We start from the raw sequence: 6,154 nt of genomic DNA, 5'->3' as shown, positions 1-6,154 counted from the left end.
AAATTTTCCATTTTTAGAATGTCTTAATCTAAAGTAAACCTAAATATAATATCAGTAGAATCTAAACTACATGATTAGTTGAATATACAATATGATACAATAAAAATTAATTTAAACTTTTGTCACGTTTTACTGCCAGATTCATCCAGCAGTTCCACTAACACATTCCGCCTACATCTCTTTTAGCATTTGTCCACTTACTGCCATGTCCCTTCATCCTTTTTTGCTTGTATCTTTCTTTGTACCTGCTCTTTAACCATGCATTAACCACATTAAGTGTATTACTAGATTCAGAGGAATTAGATTCAAAGAAAGATATGGAATGACACTGCTACCCAGGTTTCCTTCAGTTTTCCTTACTTTGTTGAGATCCACATTTGAAAGTTTCAGTTTCACCATTAATTTTCATTGTTAATTCATTTTTATCAAGGTAAATTGTGGATCTAGAAATGGCTAGAAAAGGTCTTTCTAACAAGATGGGTATCTCCTATCCTCTTTAAAATCTAAAACTACAAAATCTGTCGGGATAATAAAACTATGTACCTTAACTAACACATCCGCTGACACTCCTTTAGGTTGGAATGCAGATCTGTCCGCTAACTGTAGTGTAATTTAAGTATTTTTGAGGTCCCCTACCCTAATTTTCTCATAAATAGATAAGGGCATTAAGTTTATACTAGCTCCTAAGTCGCATAGAGCTTTCTTAAAATAAATGCTCCTTAGCTCTATTAGAATTGTAAAAGCTCTCAGAACTTTCAGTTTCTAGGGTACCTTTCTCGAAATAATAGCACTACAGGACGCATTTATGTTGATGTCCTCTCCTACCTACAATTGCCTATGCCTAGACATGATTTCTTTTAAAAATTTGACGTATTTTAGGACTTTCTCGATTAGTTCAATTAATGGTAGGTTAATGTTCAACGCTTTGAACAAGTTCAGAAAACTTACAAACTCATCCTCATCTCATTTTTGTTTTTCTTCTAATTTGGAAGGAAATGATACCTGTGTGTTAGTGACCTTATCTTGTACCCTCTTTTCTGGTTCAGCTATCGATTTGATGACCTCCTCTGGTTTTGGTTCCTGATCAACTTATTGGGGTTTTTCTAAAGGGCTTTTTGCATTCTCTTTTACATCCCATTGTTTCAAGTTTGCCGGGCTACTCAAGATTTTGCTCGACCGGAGCGTGATTGCTTTTACATGCTCATTCCCTTCTTTTCGAAGATTATTCTCAGTATTACTAGGTATGCTCATGCCAATTTGCCTTCTAATATCTCTCATCATACTGATTAATTGGCTCATTTGGTCCTCCAGTTTAGTCAATGTTCTCGATGAATTAATGTACTTAGATTGCACCTGCTTTACTTTTGTTCTTATTAACTGCATTTCTCCTTCAATTTGATCCAAACGTTAACCACATATAGTATGGTCATTTAGGCTTTTTCAAATAAGGAAGTTGATAATTAGAATTCTTAACCTGATTTGAATTATTACCTCCTCCTTAATTTCCTCCCCATCTCAAGTTTGGGTGATCTCTCCAATCGAGATTGTAAGTATTTGAATAAGGGTTCTAACATCTATTCTAGATGTAATTTACATCATTGGTAGGATTATTGATATAATAGAAGAGCGGTTTGTCTCCTTTATTGATAGATGATACACTATTTGTGGATTCAATGCGGTTAAGTTTGTCCACTAACTGCTGGTATTTATCATCTTCCAAAATAACCTTTACTGTAGATGGTTACGGGCCATACGTGAATCGTTAAATGGGCCACTGACAGGAGTTAAATGTCATGTTTTCTATTAATTCGTACACATTGTCGTACATCCTATTCACGAGAGCTTTTTCTGTTGCTCTATCTAATCCAGACCTTGCATGGTCATCCAACCCACTGTAAAACACTTGCAATCTCATCCACTCAGGGAATCTGTGGTGCGGGCATTTCTAGATCAATGTTTTCAAATGTTCCTAAGCCTTGTGAAAACTTTCCCCTTCCAATTGTCTAAATACAAAAATTTCTCTTCTTAGTTGAACCATTTTGCTAATAAGGAAGAACTTCTGTAGGAACTTTCTAGCAAGCTCATTCCAAGTCGTGATAGATCCTGGTGTCTGTGATTCAAACCATGAAAAGGAATTATCAATCAAAGAAAAGGGGAACAATCGAAGATGAATAGCATCATCAGTGACCCTGTTATACTTAAAAGTATCACAAAGTTGGAGAAACCGTTTTAAGTGTTGATTTAGATCCACTATCATTATGCCTCTAAATTGCAGATTATTCTAGATCATTTGAATCATTACTGGTTTGATCTTATGATTTTTAGCGATAATAGCCAACCTCGTTATGCTCTCTCAAACCATGTCCAAATTTGGTAATGTATAATCTCGTAGGGTTCTTTCGTTACCTGCCATAGGTAAATTTGCGGGTAGCTATGGTAGTGTTAGTGGATCTCCTAAATTGCAAGTTAGCAAGGACTACTTATCTTCTGACCTCACAGTCCAGACCAGTTTGGGGTTAAGATGTTCACAGATAAGCCATATCAATTTTAGGTTAATTCCTATTTTGATAACTTCCTAGGGTCGTCAAGCCTAGGTTTTTAGGTTCTTCCTTTCCCAAACAGTTGATTTGTTAAGTAAACTAGTTAATAAATCATACCTCCACTAGCTAATCCCCCACAGAGGGATAAGTTCCTCATGGTTTTCGTAAACAATATAGAGTCGATATAAAGCTTAAACATGATGAATGAATCGAAAGTATAGAGTTTAAGAAAAAGACTGATTTGTATTATGAATGAAAGTCAATTCACAAGGCTTGATTGTATCCACAAATTAGATCTCTTGAAATAACACAAAGAACAAACTGAAAATAAATCTAAAACCTAAGGAAAGAAAACTTGAATTAAAATTAAAAGAGATATTCTAATCTAAGTCAATGGTGTCCATAACATGTGACAAATGAGCCTATTTATAGATTTGAGGTGATTTTCATCCTTAACACTAGGTTAGCTAACGTTCTTGAGCTTTAAGTTGGATTGTGCAAACCAAAGCTCCCCCTAGCTTGTATTAATTCCCGTCCAAAAACAATATCACGACACATCAAGACTTGTGTCGTGACATAGAAATCAGTATACTTTTATTTGGGATGTCTTCAAGGGTATGTCGCAACACCCTTAGTTTGTGTCGCGACGTCGAAGACAGTCTCAAAATTTCTCCATTTTGCTCCCTATGTTGCAACATCGAACCCTCCGTATTGTGACATAGTGACCAGTATTGGTTTAAAACACCTTCTAATGGTCTCCTGTTCATTTACAATGTTCATTAGCTCACCCTTAGGCCTCTTTCAGTTCTTAAGTTTAATAAAAGATTCAATTTTCACATTTTATTGAATTTAATTAAACTTACTAAAACATAATTAAAACCTAATGATAATACTTATTTTCAAGCTCCTAAAGTGTGAAAAATAGTTTAATCTGCTACACTGAATTAAGGCAAATTAGGTGCCTCCCAGCATAATCACTAAAATTAACTAATTAATTTTTTAATCAATTAAACTTACACAAGTAAAATATTACATCAATTAGCAATCATCCTCCTAGATTAAATTAACTAACTCAATTATTTATTAACATCGCGTAGTGTCAATAAATAAACAAGATTTTACTCAACTAAGTGAACACCATCAAATGCGCATAATAATTCCTTCAAGATTTTATTGAATAATACACATAAAGCTTCATAATAATTCCAGCATAACAAGATTAGAACATAGTGATTGTCAATAAAACAAAAGTAAACATGTCTTTAGTAGCAAGAACACAACAAGAAATTAAAAAGGGAAAAAAGAACTCTAGGTGGTTCACGATGGTTGCTTTCTTGGAGCACATTGTTCTTCCTCTTTCATCTTCTTGAAATGCCACAAAATAAGCTTGAATAAACCTACAACTAGATTACTCACTCTTGAAGAAGCTCTTCTTCTCTTGAAAAGAAATAAAGAAAATGCTTAGAAAAGGGAGATTACATGAGAGGAAGATAAATGAATGGGAGAATGAGTGATGGATACCTTGAATTGGAAATGATGGTTGCTATTTATACACATTTTGGTGGCTAAAAATAGCATGAGCAGCCTCTTAATTTTCTTATTCTCATGGCCAGCCTTGAATGGGGGAAAGAGGGTTGATTGAATTTGTTATTTTTAGTTGTGTGCTAAAATAGGAAGCATGGAAAGTGGAGGGGTTGGAACGAAATTAAAGTGAATTTTTGGACCTATTTGGAAAGTTCAAAATCAGCTAAAAATAGCTTATTTGGTCAGTTGATTTTTCTTAATGGATCAGTCTCTCCAATTAATTGTTCAGGCATATTTCTTTCTTCACCGTTGAACGGTTAAACTCTCAATTCAAGATGAATTTATTTGAACTTGTAGAGTAACTTTTCCTTGTTCATTTGGACATATAATATGTTTATCTTGCATGCATAGATCAACTAACAATTCAGCTCCCCTTGGTTGGCTACGCATGTCACCTTTTAGGGTCAACCACCTTGAAATTCATCCTAACCTACATAGTTTCAATCACTGAGTTCAAAAATTATTTAATTAAGTAATAATTCATGAAATTTGGAAATAAAAAATATAATTTAATTCCCATGAGTCTCAATTGAAAAAAATAATACTTTCAATAAAATTTTGGAGATATAAATCACCCAAAATCCACAAGAATTATGATTGAAAGAGATTACGACAAGTCTATATTTTTTAGAGTTTTCACTATCCAAACTTGGTCATTTTCCACTCCATTTAATATTTATTAGAGGGTGACTCTTATTCTACTTTGCTAAAAAATTAAAATAAAGGAATGAGAAGAGTGTGCATTAAACCTAGGACCTCTAGGGAGTGTTAACTACTTAACCACTAGACCAAGGTCATTTCTTAGTTAATTATTACTTTTAATCCTATATATTTTGGGGAGTTACAAAATAATATAGAATTATAGGGACCAAAAATTTAAATTACAAGGACAAAAAAGATGAAATGCATGGAAAAAATCGACTAACATGGAGGAAAAAAATGATTTACAGGGGCAAAAATTTCTACAAATAAAGGTAAAAAAAGTTAAATGATTTAAAATAATATAAAGAACTAACCTTAACGGATGAAATCCTCTTGCAAATGAATCTTCATAGTTGAAAGTGAAAATGGGAGAATGAAGGCTATTGATATCTTTGCACTCCTATTATGTTTAAGAGCATACGAAAAAAAGGGAGTAATTTTTGAGAAAGCATGGTCAGATATTTCATTTCACATATCTCATTCCCAATCAGTTGTGAAAAACATTGCCTATCCCTGCGTTTTCTGTTTTAGAGGTTTTAACTCAACAAGCTCTTACAAACCTCCATTTACCAAACACTACAATTAAAGGGTTTGGTTGCCCAATCCTCTATTTTTGCCCAAATCAGTTAAAAAAGACCCAAAAATCTGTTTACCAACCACCCCATTCATCTCCATCTCCACCCCCATCTTGATCTTCATTTCTAATTGTCTTTATCTTCATCTTGTTCTTCCATGATAAATTGCATTTGTATCCTAAGTTGCCATCGTATATCTTCATTTGCATTAATAGGTGGTGGCGAAGATGACCCAAATCTGAAGAACATTGATTCTGAGGGTGTTTACTGTAACAACCCAATTTTAGTGAAATCGGAACAGTGATTTTGAGACCACAAATCCAATCCGAAAATAAATTTTATTTTTATTTTATTATATGGTCCATAATATGATAGACATGTCGTGTTAAAATTTTGATACAAAAATTTTATCGATTGAGTGTTTAATGACAAGAATGACTAAATTGCATAAAATGCGAAAGTTGAATTCTAGTTGTTATAAGGATTAAATAGCTATGCAATTCAAAACTAGAGGTCCTTATATGGTAATTAGACCATTAAGGAAAACTATGTATATTTTTGGTGACTCATCCATGGAAATTTAGAAAAAGGGCAAGGACTAAATTGGAAATTGAAATAATTAATTAATTAAAAAGATGATAAAAGATATCATCTTATTATTTTGTCATCTTCAACCCCAAAATTATATGAAAACCCTAGGAGAGGGAGAAAAACCTTTTAAGGCTTAATTGGGTAAGTTTCCTTGTCTCATTT

The 6,154-nt window shown here is 33.3% G+C and overlaps 1 non-coding gene across 1 annotated transcript; it reads left to right on the top strand.

The window, feature by feature from the left end:
• The first annotated feature begins 1,925 nt into the window (after positions 1–1,925).
• Positions 1,926–2,032, top strand: LOC128290873 (small nucleolar RNA R71). The gene has a single exon (XR_008280655.1). It is a non-coding gene; the product is annotated as a small nucleolar RNA R71 (small nucleolar RNA).
• Positions 2,033–6,154: the final 4,122 nt, after the last annotated feature.

The sequence above is a fragment of the Gossypium arboreum genome, chromosome 3, assembly GCF_025698485.1.
Source record: "Gossypium arboreum isolate Shixiya-1 chromosome 3, ASM2569848v2, whole genome shotgun sequence".
Classification (NCBI taxonomy): Eukaryota; Viridiplantae; Streptophyta; class Magnoliopsida; order Malvales; family Malvaceae; genus Gossypium; species Gossypium arboreum.
Note: the sequence above shows the minus strand (reverse complement) of the source record. Positions and strands in the feature narration are given on the sequence as shown.